The sequence below is a fragment of the Watersipora subatra genome, chromosome 5 (assembly GCF_963576615.1).
Source record: "Watersipora subatra chromosome 5, tzWatSuba1.1, whole genome shotgun sequence".
NCBI lineage: Eukaryota > Metazoa > Bryozoa > Gymnolaemata > Cheilostomatida > Watersiporidae > Watersipora > Watersipora subatra.
The window spans coordinates 27,214,920-27,229,525 of NC_088712.1; positions in this window are offsets into that span (position 1 = coordinate 27,214,920).

Consider the following 14,606-nt stretch of genomic DNA (forward strand, 5'->3'; position numbering starts at 1 on the left):
TTATTTTAATTTATGTATACGAACATTTTATTGATTTTATAACAGACTTTGGTCCATCAGCAAATTAGTGTTTAAAATAATCAGTCTTATTTACATATTACCTTTGAATTACAAGTAGTGTAAATACATAATCATGAAAGTGGGAACATATATACTTTGGTTTGTGAGCAAACAAAACTTTCTAAAAACAGTTTGGAATAATAATATCAATAATAATAACTGAGGATATTAGGACAACGTAGCAATATTGTAAGATACACATGAATTGCATTGTAGATGTACGGTAGGAAAATAATTCCAGTGTATATTAGCAAATGCCACTAATAAACTTCAAATTGTAACAGTGACCTACAAACATGATTAATAAAAAAATTAGTGTAATGTTTTTGCAATCAATATTTAAAAGTCACACGGTACCGATATCCTACAACTTGAAATCAGGAACTTGAGAGATTTTTAGTTGTTGGAATTTGTAGTCTACTATTAATAAACATGTTTACAAGTTCATGAGGTGCTCAACCTAACATTCAGTGTATATTTTTGATTCATATTCATTGGTCTCTCGACTGTTTGTAGAAAACCAGGGCAGAAATATGAGGCTTCTAACTGAAGTTTGCGACTGGATACTCAGCGTGTTTCAAATATCAGATAAGATGTATTTACTTACGGCGAAGATCAACAGCTGTTCAATTGGATCATCCCATGAAGTATATTTTATAATCAAGTACTGTGTGAAAGGCCAAGCCTCAGACACAAGACATCAGATGATGCTCATTAATTAATCTGACAGCTTTCTGTTCTTGAAATCGGTATAACAAATTTGTGTTTCCTTGATAGCTGTTTTCTGTTAAATAATTCCGCTTCTGGGTTTAACAGTTTTGTACCCTCAAATAAGGAGAACATAACGTAAAATACAGCTGCAACCACACAAAAAAAAATTTTCATCTTGACTAGCATGGCACAACAATGCGAAGCAACGATATGACAAAAAACCTAATTTTTTGTTTGAAAAAGGCTGAAAAGATTAAAGCAAGTTTATATCAAAATAAAAATGATTCATTCATCATAATTTCCCCCGTATAAAGTTCTGGTAAACATTGCCAATTTATCAGTCTAATTGTATGTATATTTGCAAATAGGTCCCCAGTGTATATTTTCATAGAGATTCCTTGTGTATGGTTTCATAGAGATACTTAGTGAATATTTTCATAAATATTTTTGGTGAAATTTTTTTATAGAGATTGATTGTGTATATATTCATTGAGAGTTCTAGTGTATATTTTTCTTAGAGATTCCTTGAGTATAGTTTCTTAAAGGTCATTTGTGAATATTTTCATGAAGATTCCTCGTGCATGTTTTCATAGAAGTTGCTTCTGAAGAAGGTTACTTTCATAGAAGTTCATTATGTATATTCTCATTAACCATCCTTGTGTATATTTTTAAAGTGATTCTTTTTCTGTAATTTCAAAGAGATTCTTTGTGGACATCTTCATGGAAATTCCTTGTGTACCTGATGAAAAATAAACATTTGGTTATTCCAGGTTTACTGACCAAAATTCTGTTTATTTTAAACATAAACAAGTTATTTAATTTTTAATATTTCAGAATATAAGATTGTGACTGTAGTATCTCTTTATGTATTTAGGTAAATTATAAAAAGGTGCATCATAAAATAATAGCAAACTTGTTCTATGAAAAATAGTGTGTTAGCAGTGCCATGTAAAATATAATCATTAGTAACTATATTCAAAACTATTGCATTACGCATCAATATGATTGAGGGAGTTGTAGGTAGCTCGGCCATCTTGGAATCTTGAATTATCGGTTATATTTTATTGCCATGCAATATTATTTCTTGTGACGCTGTTATTCTGGCTTCAAAAATATAGAGTGATGGACCTAGATTTTATCATAGTCAAGACCTCTATAAGTCCAGCATTGATAAAAAGTAACACCTGATTGAATTAACAATTCTATGAGTTAATTGTTAAAGGTTGACTTGCAACAAACTTCCCCCTGCAGTTATTTGTTATCAAAAGATTCACCATGTCTCACTACATTAACATGTCCTACCATGCTGCATTGTAGATGCAATATATGTGGAAAAGTGATTACAAGCTTTTAAAAGCTAAAAAACGAACAGTTTATTGCCACCAACTCAAAACTGTTGTAAAATATAATCCCTTTCCAATACGACTCAAAAGGGACTTAGATGAACCAGATAGCTTTTTTGAGTTTTCAAGTGCTTGTAATCACATTTCTACATATTTTGCAACTACAACGCAGCAGAGTAAGACATGGTGAATCTTTTGGTACCAAATATCTGTAGTGTGAATTTTGTAGAAAGTCAACCTGAAAGTGTCCACCACACCTTTCCTTCGTCCAATATATAGCAATACATGCTTTTTGAACCAGACTCTGTAAAGCAGTTTGGAATAATAATAATAAATATAATAATAATAATAATTGAGTATATTTAGAAAACATAAAAATGTTTTAAGATACTTACCTATTCCACTGTATATGTATTGTAGGTAAATAATAGCAGTGTATTACCAATTACTAGAAATAAACTGTAAATTCTAACAAAGACTTGTTAACTTGATTATTAAAAATGTTAAAAGTTGTAGTAACTTTCTTGCTTTGTTTCTGAAAAAATTGTTTTTTCTCCTTTTGTTAAATTGAATTCAATCTAACCGCTGCAGTCTTTGATGTTATGACCAGTCATCAAGCTTTTCAAGTTGGACTAGGAAAAACAGTATTTAGCTATTATCGGACCTTTATGAGTGCTAGTGTGAGAAAACTTGACCCGTTAAATTAAAATATGTCAAAAAGTTTTTAAACAATTTCTACTACACCACTTTAGTATCTGATATTTTTTATATATTCATAATAGATTTGGCTTTGCAGGAAATAACAACTACCAATATATCGTTAATCACTAGCAATATAGTGTGAACTATTCAAATTTCATATTTTCAGTGATTAACTACAATGCTTTTTGTGTTGGAATCACTTTTTGTAAAATATTTAGCAATATAATAATTATGATTTACTAATGAAACTTGAAAACTAACCTGGTGTGATCATAAAAATATCACCAAACCTGTTTCTAATAGTTATATTACTTGAAAGGAACATCAATAGTCACTCTATTAGGTATTGTTACATCTATTTTTTATTACCATTATTTTTTAAAACACTAAAAGAAGTAAACTAAACCAGAATAATGTTTTTTCCCAATTATAAATTGACAAGCTGCGAAATATCCAAAACAACAAAAGGTGGCCGAATGTTTTAGCTCTCAGCTTGCCTACTTGCAAAACTTTAATTTTTTGCAGGTGAGTTTTGAGCCTATTTTCGATCAACCTGGGTGAATTAGTTAAAAAATAATTAAAACTTTGAAATTTTATTGAAATTATATTTTTTTGCTATACTATGGTTGTATGATAGGTTTGCATCATATAGGAATGCCTTTTACAAACAGTTTTCCACCCTTTGTGCCTGTTTGAAGCTATTTAAACTCCCTTCACACATGTAAATTTAAAAAAAAATTGATTGTTGTTGCGATAATGTTATATTGTTGAACAAAACATATTCTGTGGTTATATAACAAATAAAGCATTTTACAAGTAGAACAACACTTTGTAATGCATATTAGCCACTGTTTAGACTTAGTACATAGCACATATCCATAGTCCATACAGTCTATTTGTGGTCTATAGTCCTGACTGTCTATTTGTGAAAAGAGTTGAAGCAAGCACCTTTGCACAATCCGACTCCACAATCTTTGCACCTTGTACCAATTCTAGTACTTTCGTAGCCTTGACCTCTTGGTTTAGCACATACAGTACATTTTTTTTACCATCTGGAATGACTTCAAGGAAATGCCTGGCAGTTTTCCTTGCAGTTGGAGAACAGCTATGTTGTCTTACACGTTATCTAGGCTCACGATAATCTCCAATCAACCCTTCGTCTAACTAATAAGAAAGCGGTGATGATCCATCTTCTTTCCTGCAATTAACTATATATTTTTTCATTTTTTATTCCGCTTCTAAAGTTAATGATCTATTTTTAGTATTTTATGAAATGCATTATAGATGAAATATATTACATTGTTAAGATACATGTATACTATATGAAGTATACAATACAAATATATATTATGCAAAATATACTGTGAAACCTCTAAATGGTATCATGGCAGTCTATTTTTCTACACTTTATTGATAGTTGCGGTCACTTGGAGGCCGCGTTGAATTTAAGGCTGGCAATCAAATAGCTCATCAGATTTTTTGGAAGATAAACTTTAACCCATTACAGGTGAAACGAATGCTGTGTTTATTTTGCCGACATTATTTGGTGGAGTGATTTTAAACCTGTTGGATGCAGTAAATCTGCTAACTTACTTCCAACTTGTCAAAAGTCTCTCAAAAATTCTGCTTTAAAAAGCCGATAATTATCTTTATCAGCATTGTTGATATCTATAATAAGTGCTTGCAGTTACTTTGCTATGATAATATAGCTAGTGTCATTCTTTGTAAGTTGTTGGAACTTTCAATTTTATTTCATTTTCAACTTGGAGTCATATTTTTAGTTTGTATCTATATTTGACGGTGCTGCATGAAAACTCATTGCACTCATTGATATGTTTGCTATGGTTTGCAGCCCAACTAGCTTTTATGTGCAATACAATTGAAGTTATGATTATTAACTCATTGTAAGTCTTGCTAAGATAATCAATATTATGCCATTAAATAACATCTTATCGATCTACATATTTATACATATATTATATAATGATAGTCTATTAAATGTCACAATTATATATTCATGGACAGGGGGCATAAACGAACCAAAATCGTGTTAGACGCAGACACCAAACCTAATGTTTTTTTAAACCAGAGTATTTCCATCGTTCGCTAGTATATATATTTTCTAATTGTTTGTTTTGATTGAACAAACAGGTTTTAGTTGTCCAATACATTTTACAATATCTTTCGGTCTCAACCTTTCTTTTCTATTGCTGAACTACTGTAGTCGATATTAGCGTTCAAACCATTTTTTGACAGAAAAAACTTTTTACGCGCTGCATGTAGCACAAATTCAACTCATAAAAGTTTGCTCGCTGAACGTAACCTGTGGACCCAAAGTTTGAGAAATCGTTATTTATTTGTGAGTCTTCGAAGTATCAAAACCACACTAAATAAAAAACTGCTATTAGACTGAAACAGTTAAGAACAATTTATATGGTGATGCTTTCAAAGTTCATCTACTAAAATAAATTTAAACTGTTCATATATAGGTATATGTTCTTTAAAATATCAAAACCACCCTGAACCAGAAAATGCTTTTAGCCTGAGATTGTAATTAATTCTATGATATACCATTTAAAGTTTTACAAAAAATCAAAAAGCTTCGGAGATTGAAAACAAGAGAACTGATTGTTATTAATGTAAACGATTAATTCCTAATAATGATTTTGCGAACTCTTTCTTTACTGATCACTTAAGATTATGGTTTCATCAAGATCAAAGATAGTGAAAGTCTCGGTCAAATGAAAGTTGTGTTCAAATAAATGGCGGTATATTTATGAACCCTTCACTTGCAGTGGCGGTCAAATATATGCAGTATTTAAATACAAGTTGGGTTCAAGTAGAGTTTTAACGGTAATTAATGTGTTATGTGTTGTAATATAGTATATTAAAGAAAATAATGTAACAATCAACTTATTTTACACAATCTTTCAAACTTAACTGAAGACCCAACAATAACTAGATGACCAATTACCCTCAAAGGTCAGCCAATGTATGCTCCAATTTATACATAAGTTGAAATTGCAGATAAAAACACCAAATACTAGTAATACTTAACTTGAGAATAAAACATGCATATTGAATTATGGAGAGATGAATTTAAATAATAATTATCGTGTCATTGTTACTCAAGGTTAGTGTCATCTTTTCTATCGAGTAAGATATTTGACGAAAGAAGGAAATGTGTAGGAGGTCACCTGTGGGTCACCTTATACTGACAAAAGAAGAGAATTGCGGGGTGCTCTCTAAGCAAGCTCAGGTTTATTAATATTGACGCTGCTTGCCCGGTACAATTGTCAGTCGTTTAGATGTTCACCACTACATTTGACAAGAAAAGTTTCAATAATGTTATTGTCCAAACTTGGAGATTATTATTACAACTTTTGAACTCACGGTAAAAAATGTTTGACTTTGAAATAAAAACTTTGAATATCTACTTAAACATAATGCTGCAATAAAATTAAAATGTTTTTTATGTTGTTTATAGTCGAGACTTGAGTTTAGGCTCAATGTTTCACAGCTCTTTTTTGTTAATAACTCAAACCGAATTATTTAGGTTAGAAATTACTTGTATGATTTAAACAAAAACAAACAAAATTCTCGGCTTTTAAAGCCTAGATTGGTGTTTATTTTTAGTGTGATGCTAAAACTTCTGTTGATATACCATTTAACAATCCTTACTAGCATGTTTCTTCCAATTGAGGGATCTAATTGGCAATTATTTGACTATCACATACACCTGGTAAAATTTAAACCAATAAATTTTGCTTGCACTATCTTTTTATGTATTAAAAAAACCTAAAATGGTAACCTTAAGGAATAAATAAAATTTATAAATACATATATACATGTATATATACATGTATATATATATATATATATATATATATATATATATATATATATATATATATATATATATATATATATATATATATATATATATATATCAAGGTTTGCGTGTGTAATTAGAGTTGGCTAGCTATAGCTATTAGGACTTATGTAATTATTAAAAGCTAGTTTCTAACCACGCATTTAGCCACCAATTTTTGCTGTTTTTACAATTCCATTGTTCTTATCATACACACTTTACCATCTCCTCATTTGCACAGAAATAATGATGTTTTATTTGATACATTGTGCTCACAGGCTACAATGCACATATTATTACATATTTTTCCCTTAACTTTATGAACCACAATGGTTTTGTACTCCCGCTATACTCTAGCCAGTTAGTTTTTCATCATATGATGTTAGCAATAACTTCTCTACCAGCTAAAATTTGCAAATTTATCACAGTTCAGCGTCACCCCTTAAGGTAAAAATGGTTTTGCAAGCATAGATAACAAAATTTCAGTTAAATATCCATTGAAATGCATACTAAAACATCTTTGAAGTATTTCTTTAGTTATCTAAATTCATTTGAAGTTTGATTCAGAATTTATGCCACACTGTTGTCTCTAAGGTAAAAACCTTGCATGTTGTACAGTACTATGTTAAACTATTTTGCAGATCATAACCACAAAATGCACTGAAGTTATTGTAGGTAACTATAGTTACAACAGTTAGCATATTGTTTTGTTACCGTTTGTTAAAGATGACGATTTTGATGATTTTTATCAGGAAATTATTGCATTAGATAATTGCTATAGGTTTCTATACCACTCCACTATACATCTATATGATAGTTTTGTTTTATGATGCCAACATAGAAACGAAATAAAAGGTATTAATCAAATTTCAAAATATTTTTCATTGCAAACGCAGCAAAACAGACTATATTTAGCAAATAATGGCTAATGATTTCGCATTTACATTTAAACCCCATTACAGTTTTATTTTCCTTCTTATGTAATTTCAACAAAACACTTCTTCTAAAATTCAAACTATAAGATTTTGCGAGCACTGCCTTTTTATGTTTTTAAGAAAAGTCTAAATAGAGGTCTGCAAAACACAACAATAAAATTTTGTGTATAAAATGTAGTGCGATAGCACTGTATGTGGGAGTAAACCATGTGTAATAACGATATGCAGAACTATTCGGTAATATCGCCATGTGGGATAGTAGGTACCGTGGCTGTCTTAGAGCCTGGATATATAAGCTTTATTTCAGTGCAGGGAAATATCTCTTGTCATAACGCTGTTAGCCTGGTTTCCAGGAGACAGACATATGAATCTGCTTTATATTATAGCAAACGGTACTATAAGTCAAGCTTTGATAAACAGTGACACCTGATAGACACACAAACTCTAAAAGTTAATTCCTAAAGTTATCACTTTATAACATTAAAAGGGTTGGTGCTTTTATGATCAAGGCTTTCTAAGAAACAGTTTGGAGGAACTGAGGATATCAGGACAATGTATAAATATTGTAGGATACACATGTATTTAGTTGATGCTCAGATAATGAGCTTCAAGGACAATAGTTTGTACGCTTATTAAGCACTACAAACATCAAATGTTATAATTCAAAGTGATTTAAAATGCATCCACTTTGTAGATCAGTGATTAGTTGGTTTGATATTAGCTTCTGCTGAAAACAGCCAAAGTTTTTGCACACAAAACTATTTATTTGAAGATGCGGAAGAAAAAGCGGTAATTTACCTCTAAAAACACCAATGATGGTTAGCTGAAATATACATTCTTGTTTCAATTGTTTTTAGTAGTTGTTTGTGGAGATTGTGCTAGGGAAGCTTTAGAGGGCCAAATGATTGGAGAGGAATGACACTCCTCTAATGTACTTGTGTAACATCAGTTACATACATATCATAATATCAATGACTTGTAACTGACTAGAGCTATTAGTGACAAGAAAGAAAAAACTATTGACCATTTGAATTGGACTGCAAAATAAACTCATTTAAAAATGACCTTAAAATATATATAATTTTTATAAATAATAGGCTTTTAAGTTTTTTACAGACCGATTGTAAACCAAATCCGTATATATAAGTATAACAATTTGATATTAGATAGAAGATTAAAGGTTGACTTGCAACAAAAATCACATCACAGCTTTTTGGTATAGAAAGATTCACCATGTCTTACTCTGTTGTCTTGTAGGTGCAAAGTATATGTAAATGTGATTACAAGCTCTCGAAAACTCAAAAAACGAATACCAATAGCGTATTTCTTTAGGTAGAAGTAGGCTCCACCCTTCTTGTACCTAAATATGACAGCAAGGAGTACATCTTCGACGAGATGAACTACTAATACCAGAGACTACAGTCAATGTCACAAGAATAAAGGTCATCGTGTAAAGACATGTGGAGAGACAATATTACAAATGACTAACAACTGAGTCTCTATTTAAGACTCAGTGGCAGAGTAGAAATGAATGCCAATTTCATCTTAAGCTCGGCTGTGTCCTTCTGTGCCCTTCATTTCTGTCACCCGTCTCGCTCCCTGGCAACATAGCCAACAATCGTGAATAGATTTGGCTTTCTCTATGGTGCCCTAATTTACTACCAAAAAAAACCGTGCTTGGCAGCACCCAAAGGCAACGCAAAGTAGAAAAGAAGTCAACAGTAGTAAAGAAAAACTGTACTTATTATGTTAATTATTTTGTTATGCCTTTTAACAGTTTATTTAATTATCAATTTGTATTTAAATAATAAAACAATGAATTTTGTGTTGACTGTAGCTTTTCAAAGCCTTCTTGCTCTTTTTCTAAACTAACTCTCTATAATGACCCCTGCAATGATCCTATGCTCTCAACCTGCCAGATTGACCATGAGACTTGTTGCATGCATTTTCATGGTGCTAATTTGGCTTGAGATGGAAAAGGGAGCTTCATCCTGAGCTATTGTTATCATTGCACCTTTAGTTTTACCTATTTTTACAATGAAACTTGGAACCATAGATTAAACAAATAAGCATAATTGAACCAGTTAAAAGTTTGCCAAAGCCATAGAAGTACTAAAATAGAACCGCTGGCAGGTTAGGACGATCCTTTCTGAATTACATGTAGTAGGATTGGTCTGTCGTTTCATACAGCCTAATTTATTATTTAGTGTGATCAATTATATGGGAATGCACAATGTTTGTAATGAAATAAAACGGGTCTATGCTATTTTTGCATAAGTTATTCAAAAGTTTCCTAATCAAGGGTGTTATATTTATTCTGTTTTATCGTTGTATCACTTTTAAAAGATCCACATTAAAAAAATTAGAGTGTTTTGTATAATTAATACAAAACACGTTTTTTTTGTGTAATAATAATAGAGCTCTTAAATACTTCTTGTTCAGTTCCAACTGTATAATGATGATATGAATGTTTCAAGCAGCTAAAATAAGTGTGTTAAGTTACAGAAATTATCATCAACTAGCACAGAATTTAGCAGTTGAGTCTGATCAGTTATTGGCAAGTCATTGTGATGTGATGAGAGTACTATGTTATTCAGTCCAAACATATAGCTCTAGTAGAATGGCAGTGTGAGATGTTGCTCATCAAAAGAAGTGATAATATAAGATAAACTGAATAACAAACAGTAACACACAATGCTACTATTAGTTTGTTATGAATTTAAAACCTTTTAATTAAGCTATAGCCTGCGCAAGTCTAGAAATGTTCTAGCTAGGTAAAGTAGCATAAACATTGAAAATGAAGGCAAGTCTGTGAAAATAGGTAAACGATGTGCATACCCAAGGCTACTTGGGTATGCACAGAAAAGCATTGTGCTGCATACAACAATAACTTATTCAAATTGTTGTCGTTGAAGTCTACACAGCTCTCATCTTCTCTTTCATTTTGTGGTTGTGTTTTACTAACCCGCTTTTCTAAACAGCAACTCCGTCCTCACAGTTTAAGTGAATATCTGACAGTATTAGCGACTCAGTGTTTTCAGCTTTGTTATTGGCTTCTATTTACTCTGATCAACAGTGTAGCCAGGAAAGTCAGAATTGTCTCGTTCTTCCCTTTGACTATCAGAATGAGCGGTCTTGGTCTGAAGTGAACCCAACTTTTACCCAAGTGTGTGGGTGTGCGTGTGTGCGTGCGCTCGCATGCGTGCGTGTGTGCATGTGTGCGTGCGTGTGTGTGTGTTATACATATTTCATCAATTAGTAGAAGTACAACATTAAGAAAAATAAAGTTATAATTATAATATTGATTAAGTTAAACAAAATAATTAAGCTACGTTTCTACTTTTAGGGCGTAATTAAGCCAACATGCGCAGTAGCACTGCAGCTAGTCAAGGCTTTTCGCTCAAAGTAATTGACAAACTCAAACAGCAGTTATTACTTCTAGGAATCTAAGCTTAACAAATGGCTTTTTATAATGACTGTAAACTTAGCAAATGCAAAGGTTTTGTGTAAATCTAATTGAAGACTTTTCCACTGTAATGATAATCTGTATTGAATTATTTTGTAACCTGAAGCAGTTTAAAATACTGGCAAAGGTAGATTGGTTTCTAAAAATCTGGTATTATGGTTGAAATCCTTTTTGGTTTTTCCATAACTTGAATAAAATTTTGAATGAGCTCTAAAGATAAATTTATACTGATACATATTGTCAACATGCAACACAAACAGTGGAACAAAAATGACCAAAATGTAGTTAGCGGTGGTTTATTAAATATTATGCACATTACCCATTTTGGGGATATTAATACTTTTTGTAAAATAACCAAATAGAGCATTTTACAGGACTCATAACAGTAACTAGTTTTTGAGTTCATAAACTCGTTGTATATTAGTTCAATAATACTTCTGGATAAAAACTTGGAACATACACTTATAAGGTCTGACATAGATTCTATCCGCTTAATTAATTTATTGATCTGTGAGTCCCATGTTAGATGACTGTCCAAATGAATTCCAAAAAATTTGAAGATTTCTCTTTCAACTCCGAATCAAATCATTTAATAGATTTTTCTAATTTAATTTTCTTGTGATGATTTCTCATTACAATATACATTGTTTTATTAATTTTGACAGTTAATTTATTTGTATTACATCATTGCTCAATATTTTTAATATTATTGACTATATCATTGTCATTATTCAAATTGTAATACTCAAAAGATAAGTTGGATTCATCACCATATAGTACAGTAATTAAAATTTCAGTGAAAATAAGTTATAGGAAAACTATCTGAACAAAAAGGTTCGCCATCGGGTTCATTTGTGAAAACAGGATAACTGGGATTACGTCAATGTCACGGAGTAAGAGGAAGGCCGAAAATTTAATTTATAGCATAAAAGAAAATAATGGCAGGTAGTAGACTCAAGATTTTGAACCTTTTTATACAAGTCTTGGGTCATCTTCTGACACAGGTTGGTCTTCAGTACATACAGTTTACATTTTTCTGTTTGTTAGATTGTCTTCTGTCCTTCTTTTCTCTGTTATACAGTTCATCTTCTTGTTATATACTGTTATACTGTTCCTCTTTATGTCATATACTGATGTACAGTTCAGCTTCCTGTAATACACTGTTATACAGTTCATCTTCCGGTTATATACTGTTATACAGTTCCTCTTCCTGTTATATATTGTATTACAGTTCATCTTTCTGTTATATACTGTTAAACAGTTCCTCTTCCTGTTATGCACTGTTATACAATTCCTCTTCCTGTTATATACTGTTATACAGTTCCCCATCCTGTAATATACAGTTATAAAGTTCCCGTTCCTGCTAAATACTGTTATACCGTTCATGTTCTTGTTATATACTAGTAGTATAGTGAGAGCAGATCTACACACACTAGGCGGAGCTTAGGGAGCAGGAAGTGACATCACATCAGGATCTGTTTGATTGACAGTTGGGGGCGGAGCTAGGCGGTGTTGAGTCATGGTGTGAGTCATGGCGATCTGTGTGATTCGTGGTGCGAGTGAGTAATGGTGTGAGTTGGTTGGTGACGTCGCGGTGGTGGTGTCGGTGGCCGAGTGGTGAGTCGGGCCGCGAGACGATTCGCGGTTGTATTTGGGATTATCGGATTTCGTTGGCGTCCGGTAGAGGTCGCTCTTCCGTGCCGTTTCGGGGATTGACGGAGAGCTCGGTGGCGACGGGTTGACGGACGGTGGCGGATGGATTTCGAGATCGTCGGAGCTTGTATGTATTTTCTTTTTTCCGATCCCGAATGAGAATGATGTGTCTGCGAACGAATATTCATTTTGATTGTAAACTTCATAAATTCTGAAATTATCCATCGCTGTTATGGTTCCACTACTTTTTTAAAGATAATGTATAAATTGATGAAGTATTATTAGTTAGTGTTGATTGTTACTGGAGCTTCTGAGGAGTCAACTTCCAATAGTATGAATAACGACATTATTTCTGAAAGAACTTCCCAATTGAATATGAAACAAAGAGAGTATAGAAGACCAACCAAGTCTAGATTGAACAGAACTACGTCATTACGAAGATCATAAAGAAAAAGTTCGGTAATAAAGCGGTTATTCGAATCCAAGGAAAATTATATGGAAGGAGATGAGAAAATTACGTCACCTATTGCAACAGTTTTTAAAACCGAGGAAATGCAAGAACCATGGAAATGGATTGATCTAAAAGTTTTGGATATTCCAGCTTCGTTAGAAGTAATACAAGCAAATAAGTCTGAAGAAAATGACAATTGTGAGATTGCGTTGCAATTCTTCGTTGAACGTAAGGGAGAGCGTGTGGTATTATGTTCGATCATCGAACCTCAAAAGTATAACATTCCCTCATCATTTCAATGGTTGACACCAGCTCTCATGATATTGGATCGAAGTGAGATTTACATGAACTCTAAGTCTTCATCAGGATTAAAACTTTTCAGAATTGACGGAGCATGCAATCTGAAGGAATACAGAGAGAAATTAAACAAAGATTATAAACTCTGTATATCAAGACAGTAATGAGTTAAGGAAATGATATTATGATTAAATTTTATATAGTTTATTTGATGATATATCATAGGGATTTAAACTTACTATCAATGGATATGTTATTGAATAAAAGTTTTGTATATAAAAATGCTAAAACATAATATAAAAAAGACTATTGAATTTCATTCAATCCCAATTTTCTTCTTCTTCTTTCATTGTCGAATGAGAATGAACTGTCTACAATCAAAACATACATTATTTTTAGTGAGATATAGTAAAAGTAAGACATACAATCAGATTAGATGTACATATACTTATTATCTGTACTTTAATAACACTCCTGATGATCTCTTACTACACTTTATAATAATTGTACATATACTTATTCTCTGTACTTTATTAACACTCCTGATGATCTCTGACAGCACTTTATAATAATTGTACATATACTTATTCTCAGTACTTTATTAACACTCTTGATGATCTCTTACAGCACTTTATAATAATTGTACACATACTTATTCTCTGTACTTTATTAACACTCTTGATGATCTCTTACTACACTTTATAATAATTGTACACATACTTATTCTCTGTATTTTATTAACACTCTTGATGGACTTTTACTACACTTTATAATAATTGTACACATACTTATTCTCTGTACTTTTTTACCACACCTGATGATCTCTTACAGCACTTTATAATAATTGTACATATACTTATTCTCAGTACTTTATTAACACTCTTGATGATCTCTTACAGCACTTTATAATAATTGTCCATATACTTATTCTCAGTACTTTATTAACACTCTTGATGATCTCTTACAGCACTTTATAATAATTGTACACATACTTATTCTCAGTACTTTATTAACACTCTTGATGATCTCTTACAGCACTTTATAATAATTGTACACATACTTATTCTCAGTACTTTATTAACACTCCTAATGATCTCTTACAGTACTTTATAATAAT